Source organism: Hippoglossus hippoglossus, chromosome 24 (assembly GCF_009819705.1).
Source record: "Hippoglossus hippoglossus isolate fHipHip1 chromosome 24, fHipHip1.pri, whole genome shotgun sequence".
Classification (NCBI taxonomy): domain Eukaryota; kingdom Metazoa; phylum Chordata; class Actinopteri; order Pleuronectiformes; family Pleuronectidae; genus Hippoglossus; species Hippoglossus hippoglossus.
This window is the reverse complement of record NC_047174.1, coordinates 1,474,112-1,495,000: the sequence shown is the minus strand read 5'-3', so window position 1 is coordinate 1,495,000 and position 20,889 is coordinate 1,474,112. Positions and strand designations below refer to the sequence as shown.

Genomic DNA, 20,889 nt, shown 5'->3' with positions numbered 1-20,889 from the left:
AACTAATCAAACAGGCCGGGATGATCACGATTTAAAAAAAAAAATCATATCAGATAATATCAATAATTATCATGATAAATGTCACATTATTTTCCGTTTAAGTTTAAAATGTGTTTATAGAGATCAGCTGCAGACTGATTTAAATGTTAAATATGAGCAAATTATATCAGAGTTCTCAGGAAAATGGCTGCACCATGATGCAAATACTCGGAGTCGAGTCCGTTTGTTCTCCGACTTGTTTATGAGGCTGATATTTATGAATCTGATGAATTTAATGTGGTTTCATAAAGAGACTGTTACATGAAACACATTCTCTCTAAAAGAATTACAGTAAATGATGCCATCAAAAAAGCAAAAGTGCATCCCTCCCAAATAACACGTTACAAGTGCTAAGAGCTTTTACTCTTTTTCAATCATTCTCTTCTCCTCTGCTCTATTTTTATTCTCCTCCTCTAATCTTAATCCCATGCTGCAGTTTCTAAAATTGACATATTTTGGGGGAAATGGGGGATTGGGCTCGCTCCTGTAGCCGCTCGGATTAGCCACTGCTACAGCAGCTAGCCATCTCCGCAGCTAACCCCATATGCATGGCATTAAGACTGATTAGCTCCACGCTAGCTCACTCACTCTAAGGGTATTAGGGCTTAAGAGCTAGCACAGCTGGCTAGCACCTGGCGCCTCCCGTCCGTCATACGACGAGGGGATTAGCACATGCTAACGACGGTCTGCGCCGAGCGCGGCCTCGCAGGCAAAGAATTAGAGGGGAAGTAAATCTGACGCGACCTGAAAACACACTCCCACTGAAATTTGTCTTTTTCAGTCTGTCTCCTGCGTCGTGAGTGTTTAAGTGTTTAAGAAACGAATATTATACAGATAAAACCTGGATGAAGGAGGGAAAAGTTCTCGTCTCATACCTGCCCACACCCCCACAGTGAGGGACCGTTCAGCAAAGACATTAATCGACATCATGTGGTTTGACTTTATTAAAAACATCGGCCAGGAAGCTGAAGAAGAATTCCCAGTGTTCAGTTTCCTACTTTTACTCCAGTCAAAGGATTAAATGTTCGTCTGTACGTTGACGAAACCAGACCAACGTTTATCTCGTACGTTAAAACCGTCTCAGCTCTCACTGGATAAACTCTCAAATCAAAGTTTCTGGCATTTTTTATTTTCAAGATAAACTCGTTTAAAAGTTTATACGTAAAAATCATAAAAACGTATACAAGTTTTCACCAGAGGTATTTTAAGGTAAATCCCCCAAATCGCTGAATTTAAAGCCCTAATTCAAACTTCTTCACAGGCCAGATGCTTTAATCTGGATTTAGTTGCAATAGATTCCAATGGCGACTTAGAGATGTGAAATAAATGTCCAAAGAAACTACTGAAGAAAGTTTTCATACTTGTGTCGTGAAGTCCGTCTCCATGTTTGTTTTTATTGTAAAGTCACGTTTGATCCCGTGACCTGTGAGCTGTGCAGTGTGCTGCTGCGTCTCGACCCGATCGTCTCGTGGACGTTCTCACGACTAAAATATTTAAAGATCGGTTACATCTGTCAAACCAGTAAAGATTTGAGAATCCTCTAATGTGCAGCAGACTTCATCTTCAGCTCGGTTTGAGTTGTGTTTTATCTCCTTTTTGGCAAATCAAGCAGGAAAAAAACGCAAATGATTTAATAAGTGCAGGATTATTAACACAATGTGTATTAATAAATGTATTTTTTTTAAATCACAGCGACGCCCAGACTTTGAATCAGTTCTCTGCGTCTGTCTGAACCGACCAATCGTTCCTTCCCCTGGTCCCAATGTTTCTGTAAGTTGAGGTTTTATATCTGAATATATTTTAATGCAGAGCTGAGCCTTTTAAATTCTTCCTCTTTTTACAAAAATATGATAAACTGATGTTTTTCCACCATTTTCTTTCTTTTTGTGACGGATGTCGTTACAGAAATGTAAATTTCATTTGAGGCGTCCCTCTCTTTTCTCCTTCTTCTGATCCTCCAATGTCAGATTTAAACTTTTCCCCTCTTTCTTTCATCTCAGTGTTGCTCTCCTTTTTCCCATCCCTCCATCCATGCCTCCCTCTTCCTCCTCTTCTTCAAAGCTCTGTCTCTGGATTCAATCCTCTCCTCTCTTTCATCCCTCTCTCCTCTCTGTTCTCGTCTCGTCTCCTCCCTGTTTGTCTCCTCTCTGATGTGCTCCTCTCCCTTCTTCTCCTCCTCCTCTCCACTCTTTTCTTTCTTCTTCTTCTTCTTCTCCTTTTCATCTCTCCTCCTCCCTTTTCTCCTCCCTCTCTTCTCTCCTCTCAATCTGCCATCCACCCTCCCTTTCTCTTCTCACCCTCCCTCTCATCTCATCATTTCTTCCTCTCGTTTCTCTCCTCTATTTTTGTCTCGTCTTACATTTCTCCTCCTCCCCTCTATATCTCCTTTTTGTTACCTCCCATGCGCCCTTTCCTTTCTTCCTTCTCTCCTCCCTTCTCACGCCCTCCTCTCTCCCCCTTGTTCATCTATATATCCCTCTATATATCTCGTTCCTCCTCCCAACTCTTCCTCCGCCGTCCTCACGTTTCTCAACTTCCTCCCCCTGTCTCCCTCTTTCCAATCTCCTCATCCACTCCCCCGTTTCCCCCCCCCTCATCCTTTCTTCTTCGCCTCCTTCCCTCTCCTGTGTCATCTCCCCCCCCCTCCTCCTCTCCTCATCTCCTCTTTCATCCCCGTGCACCAAAATAAAATCCAAAAATTCAAAACAGATCCTCCTTTTTCTCTCGGCTGTCAGCTGTGGTCTCTCTTCACTTTTCAGTCGTTTAACTGATGAGGAACGAGGAGAAATTAAATATATTATTGTTTTGAACGTACCTGTATGTGATGTGTGTTTTCGTGCTGTGACACACACACACACACACACAGACACACACACACACACTATAATGGTGTCAGTGACAGGATTTGTCTGACTGATATCAGACCTGTGTGTTAACTGAAGGAGGATCAGAAGCAGCTGTCAGCCGTCTGCGTGTGTGTTCTCTCGTTAGTCTTAATGTCATCAGTCAAATTTGCTCCGCGCTCCGTCGATCTAATTCCCACTGGATGTTAAAAGCCGTCTGCGTTCAGCTGAGGGCCAGAAATATCTATGCAAATATATTCAGATAAGTCGAAAATGTAAATAAGGAGATGTCCCTTCCAAAAATCGTGATCGCTGGCATGAAAGTGAAGCACATTATGAGTCCACTTATGGTTTTGTGGACAGAATTGCAAACCAATTTGTAAAATGCCAACAGACGCCAGGTAGAAATGTAAATTATTGGCAATTAGCAGCTTAAAAGGCTTTAAAACGAGTCTGAAATAGCTTTAAGATGATAATTTTTAAGATGATATAGAAGTTTAGATGAGTTTCAACTGAGCCGTGGAAAATACTTTGACTTGTCATAGCAGGAAAAAAGCAGTTTATGTGCCACACTGTAAACTTGGAGCTCCTATAACCAAAATCTCTTAAGTTCTTCATGTTTCATGGAAATCTGTCCTGTAGTTTTTGCAGAATTCTGACTAACAAACAATTTTATATCTACTTTTACCTAGAACTTAGTTGTATTTACTTAAATTTCAACTTAAAAACAGTGAGTGAAATCCACTATTTAGTAGAACAAGTTACACTGACTTGAATAAAATGGTAAATAAATAATATTATTAAGTTGTGTTTGCTCAAGATGTTATTGTTGATGTATTTACTTAATTTTGTCAATTTGCTTTAACTTAAAAATGGAAATGAACTTGCTCTCTCTCAGCAGTTTAAGTACAACAAGTTTGTCTGTCTAAATATTTGTGTTTATTCAGAATTCAGGATTGCGACTATGTGATTTCATATTTGTATCTGCTCCCAAAAATCCATATTAGTCCGACCCAACCTCCTGCTTCTCCAAATATGGTTACTTCTGCTTTAAGAAAACACAAGATGGCGCAGGACAAACTGTCGAAAATGTTCAAAACCGCAGCTCACGAACCAATAAGTCGCCACTCTTCTTACCTTTTGTGTTTTAATCATGTCACCAGTGATTTCCTGCTCTGAGGAGCCGGAACGTTTGAAGGTAAAAAGGTTCAACGTGGTGCTTTGGAAAAACCAGACCTCTGCACATACACACTCGCAGGTGAAGCACATGCAGCACACGCTTTGTTCATGCACATGTTCACACACAAAGACGCACATTCACACAGCGTCAGACACGCGGTACATGAACCCACTCACACTCCCGGTTGGTTTTCTCCCTGCTCACCAAACCAAACACTGTAATTTATCTCCATCTCCCTCTCAGGCCGACCTCAGGCCATTAAAGGTTTCCCGTTCGGTTTGTGGGCAGAAATGTCGGAGCTGTGGATCCCAGTGTCGGGCAGAGAGGCGGCTGTGTGGTGGCAGATTGCTACGCTATGTGTGTTGTGTTTATGTTGGGTGTGCGGGTTTGTTTGGGCAGGGTGTGTGTGTGTGTGTGTGTGTGTGTGTGTGTGTGTGTGTGTGTGTGTGTGTGTGTGTGTGTAAGAGAGAGAGAGAGAGAGTTGAACTTTTGAATGTGACTGAATCTCATCTCCTCTCCTCATATCACCTCTAGTTTCCTCTTCTCTCCTTATCTCGTCTTCTCATTTCTCCTCCTCTCGTCTCGTCTCCTCTCTTCTCCTCGTCTCCTCTACCCTCGTTTCCTCTCCTCGTCTCCTCTCCTCTCAGGACCAGAGGAGTTATATTTGGCTCTTCTCCTCTTCCTCCTCCTCCTCCTCCTCCTCTCCCTCTGTTTCTGTGTTTTACCCCTGCAAAGATGGCTTCATTAGCCACAGACCTCAGCGTGAAACACACACACGCACACACACACACACACACACACACACACACACACACACACACACACACACACACACACACACACACACACACAGGGATTGAGTCTGTTACATAAGAGTCTCTCTTATATAATTTGATGCATATTTGATCCTGGATGGTGCAGTGGTGATGCAGAAAGCTCTATGTGTGTGTGTGTGTGTGTGTGTGTGTGTGTGTGTGTGTGTGTGTGTGTGTGTGTGTGTGTGTGTGTGTGTGTGTGTGTGTGTAGAGGAAGGGAGCCAGATTTTTACAGTTTGGCCTCTCCGTGCCCTCCCTAAGCTGTTGCATCACAGGGAAATCTAAAGGTGAACGAGCAGTCAAAACGACACTGTGTGTGTGTGTGTGTGTGTGTGTGTCAGTGTGTGTGTGCGTGTGTGTGTGCGTGTGTGTGTGTGTGTGTGTCAGTGTGTGTGTGTGTGTGCACAAATACTGAATCCAGAAAACATCCTTCTGATATAAAGTCTACTTGTTAAACCTGTCTACTTCCCCTTAAGCTCCTCGTGTTCCTCCCTAATAAATACAGATCTAATAATGAAGGGTAATGGCGTTTACCTGGAACGGCCTCATCAGTGCACGGCATCAGGAGTGTGCACGCTCAGGGCACGGCACCATAATGGAGCGGGGAAGGACTTTTAATTTTAGATTGTAAAACTTTCTGCTGAGTTGCTGAGCTACAGCGAGTTGTTTGTCTGAAGACGTGTGTGAATGAGGCTGAAACTACATATACAGGACGTTTTCACACCTGGTTTGTTTCAGAGCGTCAGACTCTTCAGTTCAGTCTGAAGCTAAACATCAGGTGTGAAAAGGTTCCTCAGACCAGAAGAGGAGTTCTGGGTCTACAGTTAGACGAGGTCCCTGGTTCAGATCCCAGCCTGTGGTGGATGTATGGGGCAGCTCCCAGGTGGGAATGTGTGGAATTCCCCCTCAGAGAAATAAAGACTAAATTAAAAAAAAAACAACAACAGATTTCCCACGCTGCTTTAATGAAGCTTTTTCCCGTCATGCTTTAAGTTTTCCTCCGAGTCGGCATCCCGATGGTAAACAACCTGTTCTGTTTTGTTTTTGTCGGGAAGCGAAGGCTGACTCATCTGCTGACTGCGACTCCTTTACGTGATTGTTTTTTCCTTCTCTTAATTTCATGGAAAAAATAAGAGCTACAAAAACAACTTAGGGAAAAAATGAGTGAATGCAACAACAAATTAAAACAATGGAAAGTCAGATTTAGCTGAAGGTTCCGTACGTAGATGATGGAAAATGTAAATTCACAGAGGAAATTCATTAAGGGAAGACAGTGTATTATTTTATATGCATGTAAACGTAGAAGAAATAAGAGAAAATTGTGTTAATGTTCTCAAAATGAGACTAAATAAAATGTCATGTGTTGTGTTAATTCTCAGATTTGAGAAGCCGGATCCATCAAATTTGTATTAATTTATATTAATTAATGACTTAAATGATTAATCAATTCTCTTTTTTAGGTTTAATTGGTCTCATTAATTCATTTACTTTCTGTTTCACATCTAATTAACACAATAATCCCAGTAGAGATCACTTTATCAGCACTATGAGCAATACACAAGTCATCAATTGTGTATGTTCACACTCATTTTGATAAAGTGTGTGTGTGTGTGTGTGTGTCTGTGTGTGTGTGTGTGTGTGTGTGTGTGTCTGTCAGGCTCACACACAGTTAAACGTTGTGTGAATCCAGCTGTGCCCTGACCATCAGATATCACCCGATGACCAGCTCGCCGTGCTATCTGAGCTAATATCCTGCCGCTAACAGGAAAGGCTGCCCTTCTGCTGACATTGGTGTAACGCTGGAATCCTTCCCCCCCCCCCACCCCCCCTCCTGCACAGTCACTGCCAGATAATGAGGTTGCGTAACAGTTAAACTCTTCCCTGCGTTGTTAATATCGATTAGCTCGCTCCGTCTGACGTACAACAGACACACACAGGGCGCCCGGTTGCCAGTCCATCAGCTGGCAGATCAATCAGAGCCTAATGAGATAAACGAGCTCACTAATTAGTTAACGAAGCGCTGGCTGACTGACTGACACAAACAGAGCTGGGCTGGCAGCTTCTCCTCCTGTCGGCTCAGGGGGAGAGTTCCTCAACAAAATGATTCTCAATTTGATCTTTAGATGCATCATTTTGTGAAACACAATACAACAACAACATCAAATCAGGAAGTTCTATCATTTTAGATTTGATCAGAGCTACAGCTACGACTGAATGCTTGATTTTGAGAGAAGTTTTGCATCGACTGTGGTTCTGCTGCAGATTTCATGTTTTCCAGCAGATAACACTGATGTTAGTCTTAACGTTTTTATCGTCCCTGAACCCATTAAGACCTGAGGCCGCAGAATTAGAACTCGCTGTAAAACCTCAGCATCGTTTGAACACAATCACTTAAAACATGAGGCTTTTCTGAAGAGCCGACAGAATTTACAACGTTTAACAACCTTTTAATTTCTCAGCCGAATGATACACAAAATAAAGAAATGGTCCATATTTTTCTTTCTTATTCTTTTCCAATAAGTTTTTCAGCAAATCCCGATGTATTTCATTAGTCACATGTTCTGGAAATGATGACATTGCGGATGTTTGCGTCTCTTCCGGCTCTAGAGGGAGAGTAGCATCCGGTCTTATTGGATTAATGAAGCTTATTTAGATCATTGATTAGTGTTTTTTATAGTTATCGTTACAACAGATTTCCCTGTGACACACATTCAATCCTGGTTACCTCAAAGAAAACTGTTAAAACACAGATGTAGATATTTACTTTCTTTCTCAGAGTTTATTGAGAAGATGGGTGCCACTCTCCTGTCTGTGTATTTACTATGTGGAACGAGCACTGTAGCTTAGCATAAACACAAAACAGGCTTCATCCAATCAGCTTCTTTAAAACTCACAGATATTTTCTTTATGGTTCCAGACAGTTTCCTGCCGTTCCACTTCTTAAAGTGCAGGAGTTTTCGAGACATTCTTTGCAGCGTGAGTTTCCAAATATAGTTGATGAGCGTAGATTTGAACATTGGTCTATTTGCAGGTGTGATGGCACCAGACTGGTATCAATAACTCAGCGTTGAAGTAGTTGTCAGGTGTATTTATTTCATTCTGGGCAGAGCCAAGTTAGGTGTTGGACCGTAACCATCCCGTCAGCACAATCCTGACCCAAATATGTCATTACCCTGGTATAATAGAGCGGCTCCGTCCAGGTTGGACCGCTCCTGGTAAGTTGTAAATCTTGCTCCTGGATCTCCAGACAGATTCAAATGAGAAAAAAGCTTCTTTTCTTTATTTCCACACGGATCTTCGTCTCTTTCTCAGGTGGACGAAGGCACATGAATGATGAACGGGCGCAAATGATGCCCCAAATTACCTTTTTAAAATGGATAGAAGCAGTTCTACTAGAATTTGCTGGAAAACGCATCAGGGAAGTGGTGCTGAGTTTGATGCCAGGGTATGTTGGAAAAGATTAGACTCAAATGAGACTGAAGTTGGCTGGTACTTTGATAAATCCTTCCAGGAACTGATCCGGGCTGGAGAGGATCATCATTCACTGTGATTCTGATCTAACACTCTTACGTTGGGTAAAGTTACTGGACACCAACAGTCATGTGACGCTCCATTTCTTCAGCATGTAGGTGGCTCGTGAAACAGTAAAAGCGACTCGCAGATTTAGGCTGGTGGGTTAGTTTGGCTCAGTCAGCTGTGATTGACGGCTCTGCCCCCGTCACCCTGACACAGGCCTAGTAGCTGTGTGTGTGTGTGAGTGTGTGTGTGTGTGTGTGTGCGTGCGTGCGTGCGTGCGTGCGTGCGTGCGTGCGTGCGTGTGTGCATGTGTGTGTGTGTGTGCGTCCCGGCGTAGTTTACTAGTGTAACACTAAACTGGATACCCCTGATGTCTCTGGGACCAAAGTTGCTTCCCTGAAACGGACACATAGCTGGAGTGTCCGTGGGGACAGCCCCGAATAATTTTAGCTTCATGGGGCAAGCCTGAACTGGACGACACGCGGAGACAAACAGCTGAGCCGACAGACGGAAATACAAACAGATAGAGAGGGAGACAGGTGGCTGTCACCAAGGTCCAACCTAAAATTAATGCAGAGCCTCGTATTGCTGATAATAATAGATCAATGTTGTATAATCAGAAGATAACTTTACTGTTTTTGTGTTTAAAGGAATTATATATAAAGTCATTTGTCTAGTAATGGAGCGTACAATATTAAAAAATAGAGTAAAATATGCATATTTATTCTTTCCAGATTCTCTGTCCTGCTACGCAGACAGGATCCTTATCTGGCCTTTAGGAGTTGGCTAACTTTCCCCCCTATAGACTTTCTGTCCTCGTGCCCAGCTGACCTCCATCACTTTGAGTCTGTGTCATTCTCCTTGTTATCAGAGGCCTACAAATCGCCCTCTAGAAAGAATTCACTCTCACATACTCAAAGAGGTTTTTAATACTCAGGACAATTATTCTGTTCTCTGATGTCGGAGTGTGTTACAGACACTTTTAAACGTCTTATCAAAAAGAAAATCTGATCTAACCTCAGGCCAATTCCAATCCACCTTGAAAGAGCAGTTTTTATTCAGTTGCAAACATCTTTAAATAACCGTGGCATTTATGAAATGTTCCCATCTGGTTCTAAACCACATCATAGTGCAGAAACAGTTCTTCATTCAGGAAACTATCCTGGTGCCTTCAGACCCGACTGCTGCCTTTCACACCAGGATCATAGGAGCCATATATCATGTCTTGATCAATGCATAGGAGAGTCTGAGACTGATGACTAGTGAATTCATTCAAATTTGCTCCAATAGGTCCGGCACCTCTTTCTAAAACGTGTGGAAATCTGCCAAAATGCTACATACAGTATTTATGTTGGTGCCCCGTGTGAGGCTTCAGGTGATGACCCCGATCAATGTAATTAAACTAAATCCAAATGTGCTCCAAAAGAAGCTGGTGCCCCTTTTCAAGTTGATCTTAATTGTCCAAAGCTGCAGAGATCATTATGTGTAAGTTGACCACTTAAATCCTGATTGTACTCTTGGTCCTTAAGCTTTTTACAATCGATCTTATGTTAAGAACAGTTGTGTGATTTCTAGCAAACAAAACAACCAACAACTCTCAAATCCAAGGCCAAGATGTAAATATTTATGGCTCATTTAAAAAAATGAGCCATAAATGTACAAATATTTCAAAATGTGCAAATTAAACTTTCTACTCCAGCTATAGATAACAGTTCTTCTTTGAATATGGACAAAATAAAACACTTTATACATTATACAATATCATAACCTTACAAAAAAGCTCATGGGATAGGAATCACTCATTTTTAAAAACTAACAAGTTTTTAAAAATTACAATCATTAAGACAAATACTGTTGAAGCTTTGGGGAAGTTTGGCCAAGTATGATGAAAACAGAAGCATGGACACAGGTCTCATAAATGTTTGTCCTGATTTGCTCCTCTCTGTCTCCTCAGGGCTCAGATTATGGGACCATGTCACAGGTGTTCCTTCCCTGGTCCAGGAATCAGGTATGTGGGATTATTGTGTTGATTTTCTGTACTTAGTGTCGGGCATAACCTTTGTGTTTTGAGGTTTGGCTCGTTAATTTTAATGAACAGACGTTTGGGGTAAACACTCTATTTTTTGTAATCAGGCTGGCTCTGCTGTGTTTTCCACTGAGGGAAGTTTATGGTAACCTTTAAGAGCTGACGTCAGCCACTGTTGTCAGCTGTACCTGCACAGCCAGCTACTGCTCTGAGTGTGTGTGTGTGTGTGTGTGTGTGAGGCTGGCAGGGTTGTCTTTAATGAGGGTGAACTTGAGGTATTGTGCTTTGTCTTCGTTCGGCCATGCTGCGAAGGCTCCTGGCATACGGGTGCGTGTTTGTGTGTGCGTGTTGCCATTGTTAAAAGTGGGAAGCCCCCCATATACACTGCAAGACTTCTAATAACGAGCAGCGCCTTTTCAAGTAAGTCGAGTCAAGTGTTTGTCTGCGTGTGCGAGTGTATTACCCCCAGGGGGCGACAGGTGCCGCGGGCAACATGACACCCTGTAGAGTGACATGCTGAGAGACAGAGAGAGGGTGTGAAGTGATGGGTGAGGATGAGGAAATAGGGTGAAGGGATAGAGGAAGAACTGAGGAGAGATAAAACTTAAGGAAATGAGACACACTATGGTCAAACGTCTGCGGACACACACCACGACCACGTATGTGTTTGTCCAAACCGGTGAGCATGAACGTGCGGCTGCATCAGCCTCTTCTCCTCTGGTTTCAGTTTTACTGCCAGGTTTTGGAACCTGGCTGCAGGGATTTGAGTCACAAGAGCGTCAGTGACGTCCAGCGCTGATGTTGAGGGACGAGGTTTGGCTCTCGCTTCCACTTCATCCCAAAGGTCTTGGATGGGTTCAGGCCTGAGCTCGGTATCATCCACACCAAACTCCTACTGCCATTTCTTTACTGGATTTAAATGGGCCAATGCCAAACCATGAAAAGGGGGCAGGTGTGTGTCCACATGCTTTTGGCCATGTTGTATAAACGCTTTGACAAAGACACAGATAGAGATGGAGGCAGATGAAGAGGAAGAGGAAGAGAAAGACGGGGAAGCAGAGATGGACAAAAAGAGAGATAGTTTTCACTGCTGGAGTCAGGGACAGCTGGCCTGTGTGTGTGTGTGTCTGTGTGTGTTAGCATGGCTTGGTTGCATAACACTCGACTGGATCCCCCCTGTGGCTTAGGGGCTAAAGTGGTCCCGCTCCCTTTCTCTCACTCAATTCACTCAAACGAAAGCTTTATTGACTTTGATAAAACATTTTAACAGTGTCAAACAGAAGTAAACGACAAAGAAGAGAATCAACGTCCACCTCAAAAGATATAAAATATGAACTACAGTTGCAGTTGCTGTCAAATACAACACGAAGAAAACTAATTCTAAACTATTTCAATTTTTATTTTTTTTGTGCGAGGGTCTCTCAGGCGTTTTCACAGCACGCTGTTTCCCATGGTGCTTTGCTGCAGGGAAACTCTGCTGTGGAAAGAACAACTCTTGCATTTTCTCTGCTTCGCTTAAGATACCGGCTGCTCTCTGTTGTCTATAGAGGTGTGTGTGTGTGTGTGTGTGTGTGTGTGTGTGTGTGTGTGTGTGTGTGTGTGTGTGTGTGTGTGTGTGTGTGTGTGTGTGTGTGTGTGTGTGTGTGTGTTCGTTTGTTCGTTTGTTCATTATTTTATGAGTAAGCTTGCAGGCATGCAGTGAAGTGTGTGTGTTGCTATGCATTTTAAATGTTGTTATGCTTGTGTGTGTGTGTGTGTGTCTGTGTGCGTTCGAATATGTGTTTTTATATGTCCGTGTGTGTGTAACGCTCCACATGTTGGCACTTGCAGGCATTCTCGGTTGTTTGCATGCAGGTATGTGTACGTGCATTTAAATTAATGTCTGTACAAGTACTTGTGTATGCTTGTCAGTTAACTAGTGACTTGCTGCTCTGGAATAAGAAAACTTCAGTTTTGCATGTTGTGCAGAAGGAGCGAGAAGGAAACGACATGTTGAGACTATAAAACTGTCGGATGACGACCTACCGAAGAACTTATTTAGATCCCACGCAAAAATTCAGACTTGCGCATGAGAGGGAGAACACCATTGCATGATACTTGCAGGTTAGTGCACAACTACAGCTTGAACCATGAGGTCTCACTGTCTGCGTGGGTGGTAAAAACTTTATGGATGACAGCACGAGCAAGCATGAGCCAAATAGGGCTTCAAATAGCGCTGCACAAAATTATACAAAGTAGCATGCTGACTTCTCATTGGCTAAATCCACCCACGACTGGCTGCTGGATATCAAATGTGTTTAAACAACTGTTGCTGGTTGGCGTTTCCGGCTGGAGCCCCTCACTCAGGAACCACCAGACTGAACGAGAGAGATGAGAGGGAGAAAGAAAATAAAACACTGAGAAAGAGGAATTTAAAGAGTGAAACAGAAACAGATCGATATTTACAATAAACAAGGAAAGGAAGAACAGCAAGGAAGGAACAGAGAGGAAGATATAGGACTAAAGAAGAAAGACCGATACATAGAGAGAGAAAAGTGAAAGACACAGAAACAAAAGACAAAGAAGTAAACCACATTTAAAGAGACAGAAAGTGAAACGGCAGAGAGACAAAGACTGAGACGGAGCCTGGCTGGAGACGCTCCGAGTCATATTTAATCATCAAATATTAATCCAGTGAAGATGGAATACAGGAAATTAATATTCCCCATTAACAAAGAAGAAGAGAAGTGGGTATAGTGGGTCGTAGCAGCTACAAAAGACAAACGTCCTCCATTCAGAGCTTTACGTTCTCTCTCAGGATCCAAATCTGCAGCTCGACACTCGACCTTTTGTCAATACATAAATGCAGCATTGATTATTGTTTATCCTGCATTCACATTATATTTTATAGACAATACTGTAAATACTATTAACTAACTACAACAAATATTAAGAGTTTCAGACGAACTAACCTCCAGAACGTATTTATATCTGTAAGAAGTTAAAGGAGCTGAAATAACCGGTGACCAGTCTGTGTAAGTCGTCACTTATCCTGCTGAGGTGATGTGAACATGACGCGACAACATTAGATAACAAGCGCTGTCAGAGCTGTAGCTGCTGAGCGCTAACACTGTTTCATCTGGTTAAAACCACGATGTGCTTCAGGCTCTGGATCCATTTCACATTGACAGTTTTCTTCCTTCCATCATCCCTCTCTTCCTCCTCTCTTTTCTCCCTCGCTCCGCCCTCATGCTGAGTGATCCTAACAAGGCGGATTATATATTTTCAGACTGAGAGCAATCCAGATATGATCAAGTATTCATGTAAGCTGCACTCTCACTGCTCAGATACATGCAGAGCCTTCGACTCAACAGCTGTTTCGTAACCAGCAGTGTGTGTGTGTGTGTGTGTGTGTGTGTGTGTGTGTGTGTGTGTGTGTGTGTGTGTGTGTGTGTGTGTGTGTGTGTGTGTGTGTGTGTGTGTGTGTGTGTGTGGACATTAATGAATCTGTGTTGTGTGATAGCAGAGAGTCAACACAAAAAGCTCTGGAGCTGCAGTTAATGCTGAGGAGAGAACAGACATATATTTGGCCTCCTTACAAAACTACATGTCTGTTGTTTAATGTTTACAAACGGCTGTTTACTTCTTTATGAATAATTTGATCCGTAACCATGTGGATTTATGCCGATACCGATATCAAAGGGTTTTATAATCCTGGAAAGGTTTTACGATACGTCCCTCCTCCGACGAGTTTCCACGACTGGATCGCTAACGTCTCACTGTCGACAGCCAATCATTTTATTGAGTCTGATTGAAATTGTTCATGTTCGTTAAAGTCCTGCGAGGAGGAAGTTGTTCACAGGAAGCTGTCGGGGAGAGAAGAAACAAATTGAGAAGTTATAAATAACTATAAAGACAAAGAAAATATAAACACAACCATAGAAATCAACAACAACAATTAATATGAATACACATCTCTTCTTCATTGTTTGTTCTTTAAGGCTATAGTTCATAGACTCATATCGGTCGATATTCTCCACCAACAGAAAGCAACGATAAAAATACTTTTTCTTCTGAAGTTAAACAGCAGAGGGACTATTTATAGTTGCAGGCTGCACGTGTACATAATTCATGATACTTTGTGTATGTGTGAGTACGGACATACATAATACATAGTGTATACATCGGAGTTTAACCAGGCACGAGCTGCATAGCAATGAGGTTTGCAAAAACACACACACACACACACACACACACACACACACACACACACACACACACACACACACACACACACACACACACACACACACACACACACACACACACACAGTGAGTGTATAGACACAGGGGTCATTTCTAAGTCTGTATATGAGTCTACTCCTGCTCCTGTGATCACATCCCTGCACTGAGGTGGAAGAAGCATTAAGATCATTTACTGAAGGAAAATATTCAATATCAACAATGAAGCTGCACCAAACAACACACACTCATAGAAATCAGTTCTCTAAATGTGATGATTGTTCCCCCGGACATCAGTGAAAGTGTCTCTGACTCCACATCCTTCAAACAAGTTTCATGGAAATCCGTCCTGTCACCTCTACTGTACATAAATGTGTAGTTTGATAATATTGCCATTATTTGTGTTGTCATACGTAAAGTGAGAGAAACAAAGTGTTCTAAAGGATATTAACACTGTGAACTATGATACATGGACAAAAACATGCAGCACTGTTGAGAGGCTTTCTCACGTCTCAGTGCATGTGTGAATTAAAGTTTTCCCCTTAAATGTGTAGTGTAAACAGTATATATATGTACAGTATAAGTGTGTGTTTGTGTATGTGTGTGTACGAGTCCATGCAGAAGTGCCGTGTGTGTTGTCCCGGCACCTCCCCCCCAGCCGGGGCCCCTCCATCTATTTCTGGCTCTGCGTCATGCCTGGGCTTTACTCCTGTGGCAAGAGGAGTGTTTCTCTAGGGCTCCCACTCTGCTATACACACACACACACACACACACACACACACACACACAAGCACCTTCCGTCAGACACACACACTCACACACACACACACTCACAGGGCTGTCTGCCTGGTGAACAAGTGAGCACACTCAGATGTAAACACAGAGTGGAGGACGGCGGAGGAACGGATGGGTGGATGAATGGATGGCTGCTGACGGACTGGACATCATGGGAGTTTAAACTTGAGTGCATGTATGTGTGTGTGTGTGTGTGTGTGTGACAGAGTAAGACAGAGTGTGAAAGTGTGTGTGAGAGGGTCGGCCGGTCAGTGTGTCTGTTACCGTGGTAATGGAAGAAGGGAGTTAGAAAACGGAGACATGCTTTCGGTGACAGAGAGAGAGAGAGCTGGCCAGGTTGGTTCACAGTCTGTCTATCTATCTATTTATCTATCTATCTATCTATCTATCTATCTATCTATCTATCTATCTATCTATCTATCTATCTATCTGTCTATCTATCTATCTATCTATCTATCCATCTATCTATCTATCTATCTATCTATCTATCTATCTATCTATCTATCTCTCTCTCTCTATCTATCTATCTATCTATCTATCTATCTATCTGTCTGTATCTGTGTCTTCTTCCTCTCTTTCTGTTTCTCAGTCTGTTAAGGGGGTGATCTCCTGTGTGTGTCTGTGTGTGATTCTGTGTGTGATTCTGTGTGTGATTCTGTGTGTGATTCTGTGTGTGTGTGTGTAGTTTGTTGCAACCGGGCAGGGGGGATGTCCTCGTCTGCTGTTGTCGTGGCGATGCAGCAGCCGTGAGTGACAGCGACATGAACCACTTCATTATCTATCTATCTATCTATCTATCTATCTATCTATCTATCTATCTATCTATCTATCTATCTATCTATCTATCTATCTATCTATCTATCTATCCATCTATCTATCTATCTATCTATCTATCTATCTATCTATCTATCTATCTATCCATCTATCTATCTATCTATCTATCTATCTATCTATCCATTTATCCATCTATCTCTCCTGGGGCACTGTTGTTAATGGACACACTCACAAACACACACTGGACAGCTGACTGTCTCACACAGTGGTGTCAGTTCCCTCCATTAACCGAGGGGTGCCACACACACACACACACACACACACACACACACACACACACACACACACACACACACACAGAGAGATTTACAAGAAAACAGGTTGAACTCAGTGTGAGTGTGTGTTTGTGTTTATGTTTCATGTCTCCCTCGCTGCTGGGACCTTCCTTGCATAACAAGTTACTCTAGTGTACACACGCGCACACACACACACACACACACACACACACACACACACACACACACACAGTTGCGATTACGGCGACCTTGGGAGCATTTTCTCATCTTGTTTATTCTTTTTTTTTTTTAAATCTTCTTTCATCTCTTCTTAACTTTTGCTTTTTCATCTGATTCCTTCTCTTTTTCTTGTCTTTCCTTTCAGTTCTTTTCCTTCACCTCCATCCCCCCCCTTTTCTCTCGTCTTTTTTCCGTAATCTCAGTTCATCCTTATTGACATATTATCATTTTTATTTTTATTTTGCCTCCTCTCCTGTGTTTCTTCTCACATCTTTCTACTTTGTCTCTCTCATCACTTGTGAGCCTTAGAAAGACTTTTATTTTGAAAACTATACTTTCTCCTTGATTGCCCTCCCCTCAATTTCCCCCTTGTCATTCAATCATCCATCACCTCTGACCTTTTATTTTTATGCCTTATTATAAGTCTTTTGGTGGTACTGTGGATTCTGTGACAGACGGAGAGAAAGAGACGGTGGAAAAAATGCAGCCGTCTGTGTGGTTCTCTGGAAAAAGACTGACAGACAGTTCAGTAAACAGTGTCGATGGAAAAGACAAATAAAGTGACAGACAGACACAAACATGAGACAGGCCGTCATGCAGACAGACACAGAGAGAGGAAGTCAGGGGGATCTGAAGCAGGCAGAGAGACAAGTCGACGTTCAGATGGACAAGTACAAAATGTGGAAAAAGATCTAGAGACAGAAATATAAACAGAGAGGACGACAGACGGAGAAATAGAGACAAACAGAAAAACATCCAGACGTGCAGGCAAATAGTGAGACGAGAGATGAGACTGATAAAGAAACAAGGAGTCTGACAGACGAGTGGACGGACAGATGGACAGAGGACAGAGAAGTGGACGTATAGACAGACGGAGACAGACAGTCCCTCCAGTCGTCCCTGAGAGAAGCGTAGGAAGTCCTGCTGGTCGGCCAAGTGTGTTAAACCATTTTTCCATTCACAAATTCTCAGACAGTGAAGTGTGCTGCTTCTGCCCCTGGTATGCGCACGTGTGTGTTTGCTGTGCACGTGTGGGTGTTTACGTGCACGGGCTGTGTGATGTTCTGGAGTCGGCTGAGATGTGTCTGAGACCTCGGCCCATCTCCAAAGATGAGGATCTTGTTTTTCGACCACGATTAATTACATGTTATATGTTTTAGCTGCAGCTGCTAATGCACAAATAATGATATCTGACAACAAAGATTTCTTTGTCTCCATCTTGACTGGAGGTCAAAGGTCAAGATCAGTGTGATGTCACAAATCATGTGACCATAACTCACAGATTTATTCACCAAACGGGACAAAATACACTTGAGAAATGTGAATGACTCCTTTAATTGTTTGGACACGTGTGAGGCGACGTTAGTTTTTATGTTTTATGTGATTCACGTCTAAAACTCCTTTTCTACCAAAGAGCAGCTCAGTGTTTTTAGAGAATGTGTTGTTCCTGTTTTTTTTGCATAATAATATGCAAACCCCCCCACTGAACATCAAACAGTGTCACTGTTGTGTCACTGAGGTGAAGTCCGGTCGTTTACCAATGAAACGGTGTCAGCATGTAAATCAGCTCCGGCCACCAGGAAGCGCAGTGTGTTATAATGAGTGTTCATACGAGTAGTTTATAGTTTTAAAGATTCTTGGTCAGTCAGTTGCTTTGTCGGTTGTGTATTTCTTGTCATCTTCACTGACTTCTCAAAGAGCATCTTCACATGTTGAGGGAACTGAAATCTAAATTTAGTGCAGCTTGATTAAATGGAACGTTGAGGTATGAGGTCAAAAGTAAATCACACTCATTTGATCAGGTTTTTACTTTCCTTGAATATTCTGCTGATATTCAGGTTGATCGTTTTAATTTGGTGTCAGCTCTATAAGTTCATTTCACTTTCTGGATCACTTCTGTGATCAGATTTCTTTTTAACGTGTGATTTGATCTGTAACTCGACAGTAAAGCTCGACTAAACTACACAGTACGTTTTAATGAGATGGAATTTAAACATACCTGATTAATCAAACCTTTTCAGAGTGATTGTCACGTCAGGACCGGATGTGAAGTCTTGTTGTTCTTTGACGGCGTCAACAATTTGATCTTTTCTTATAAACGTGAGAGGATTTTCACAAGAAAAAGGCGAGAAACGGGTTTTTTGCAATGAAAACCATAGAAAATATTTAATCAAGAGTTTAAAACACCCACTTCGATTTAATTATTTGATATAACGTCAGTCGCTCCGTCTAAATCTGCATTTTGCATCGTTTGTTTTCTTCTTCCTCTTTGACACGTATCCATCTTTCCATCTGACCTACATTACTGAACACAAGTTTCCGCTGTCTTCACACACACACACACACACACACACACACACACACACACACACACACACACACACACACACACACACACGCACACACCTGAGGAGGACAGGTGGCTGTATCGCCTTGACGTCCATTTTTCTCTACATTCATCTCTCTCTCTCGCTGCAGGTATAAGCCCCTTTTACCTTCTGTGCTACAGAAGCTGCCAGGACCTCACACACACACACTCACACACACACACAGACACACACTGACACACACACAGACACACACACACACACACACACACACACACACACACACACAGCAGGTAGTGGCAGCATATCATAGCCTCTGGTCGCCTGGCAAACAGAGCTTCATGATGGAGTGATGACAGAAGAGGAAGAGATGCATATGGAGGGAGGGAGGAAGGAAGGAGGGATGAAACAGAATGGAAGGAGGGATGGAGGTTGTTGGAAGGAGGGAAAGGGTAAAGTGAAGAGGGGACGGTGGAGGTAAAGAATGAGAGATGGGATTAAAAGAGCGATCAAAGACTAATGAACCGAAGGTGGAGCGACGGTGCGAGGGAGTCAAGGAGGGGGCGACGGAGGAGGAGAGGAAAAGGGCAGAGGAGTTATGGGGAGTGAAGGAAGCAGAGAATAAAGGGATGACCGGGAAAGGGAGTGAGTGATAAGAAGGAGTCACGGACGGAGTGATTGAGGGAGAAACAGATGGAAGGTGACGTGACGGAAGGGAAAGACGTAACCGGAGCGATGGAGGAAGAAATGAAAACACGATGTGGCGAGAGAAGTGAAATAAGGAGCAGATGGACGAGTGGATGAATCGGAGAGAGAGAGTGATAGAGGCAGAAATGGAGGGATGATGATTTAATGTACGGGTGGATGAGTGACAGAGGTGCAGATGATAAAATTGATGAAGGGGAAAGAAGAAATGACGGAAGGAAAATATGGAGAGTTGGAGGAGAGATAGAGGGATGATGACGTGAAGAATTGAGGAGTGGAGGAGCTGGAGATGAAGGGAGGGCAGGAAGATGGAGTGATTGAAAGTAAAGAAATACTGATAATCATAGTTCCTGTATTCAGGCAAAGCTGCATTTCCTCATATCAGAAAAATGCTTTCACTTAAATCTGACGGGACATTTTTGCAGTGTGAGCAACGTGTGAGTGATGAGGAGGCTAACACGAGGGGAGGAAGATCCAGCAGATGAAAGGATGATGGGAGATGAAAGTAAAGTTGAGCGAAGGAACAAAGGTTAGAAGAAGAAGAGCAGAATGCTGAGGGATGAGCAGCAGAGGACTTGTTTCTTATCACTCCTCTTTTCTCCAACATTCTTCATCCATTCCTCGCATGTTGGCTCCATTACCCGTCTTCTCTGTTTTGCTCTCGCTCTTCTCTTCCTGTCATCTTTGTCTCTCCCTCTCTCCCATTCGTCTTGCCCCTCCTGTACTTTTTTTTTGTCCTCTTCCTGCTCCTTTTATTTCCTTGGAGCTCTTCTGCACTTTCTTATTCCATCTCACTCTTTTTTCACGCTCTCTTGACTTTCTCCTCTGCTCTTTTTCTTATCCTTCATCTGAATCCAACTGTAACTGCCGCTGCACGTTGCAGCAACATGTTCAGACACTGCAGACGCTCCTCACTCCTCCGGCTCATCTGCCTCCACTTCCCTCCGCGTCAAACCAGAGAAATACGGCGAAGAGGCCTGCCGCCGCGAAGACATGGAAACTTAGAGTTAACGGTTTTCCTTCTGCCAAACTTTCTCTGTCTCTCTGTCTGCTCTCTCAAACCTCAGTGTGTGTGAGTGTGTGTGTGTTCAAGTGCACGAGTGTGTGGGGGGGGGGGTTGGAATGTGGAGGCT

At 42.9% G+C, this 20,889-nt stretch overlaps 1 protein-coding gene across 1 annotated transcript in view; it reads left to right on the top strand.

Annotated features, from left to right (window-relative positions):
• The window catches only part of hivep2a (HIVEP zinc finger 2a), a 77,010-nt gene that overhangs the window by 14,054 nt on the left and 42,067 nt on the right, over positions 1 to 20,889 (top strand). The window contains 1 exon segment of the mRNA XM_034580540.1: positions 10,348 to 10,401. The gene's annotated coding sequence lies outside the window, so the exon portion shown is untranslated.